The following is a 335-nucleotide window of genomic DNA, read 5'->3' as shown; positions in this document are numbered from 1 at the left end:
CAAATTTTAAGTTAATAGAACAGCGTGACCGCTCCCAATTTTTGATATACCCAATGTCTGGGACGAAATTACCCAAGATTCAGCAAATATTGCCCAAAATTACCCAAGCTTCCTGAAAATGCATTAAAATTTGAAAAAAAAAAATGTGTTTTTCGCATGTATAGTTTCCCTTTTAGTTCAATTTATAAACAATTTTTTATAGTAATTGTTGTGTTAATTATTAAAATTAATATTCATGAGGTGATAATACGGATAGAAAAATACGCCCTCAGTCGACCAGTGTTATCAGTAGATCAGTGATCAAGTTTTATTATGTAATGCATTAATTAGGTAAG

Source organism: Anneissia japonica, unplaced genomic scaffold (genome assembly GCF_011630105.1).
Source record: "Anneissia japonica isolate Jap-2015-1 unplaced genomic scaffold, ASM1163010v1 scaffold6524_len355483_cov145, whole genome shotgun sequence".
Taxonomy (NCBI): Eukaryota; Metazoa; Echinodermata; class Crinoidea; order Comatulida; family Comatulidae; genus Anneissia; species Anneissia japonica.
The sequence above is the reverse complement of the archived record's forward strand: the minus strand, read 5'-3'. Positions refer to the sequence as shown.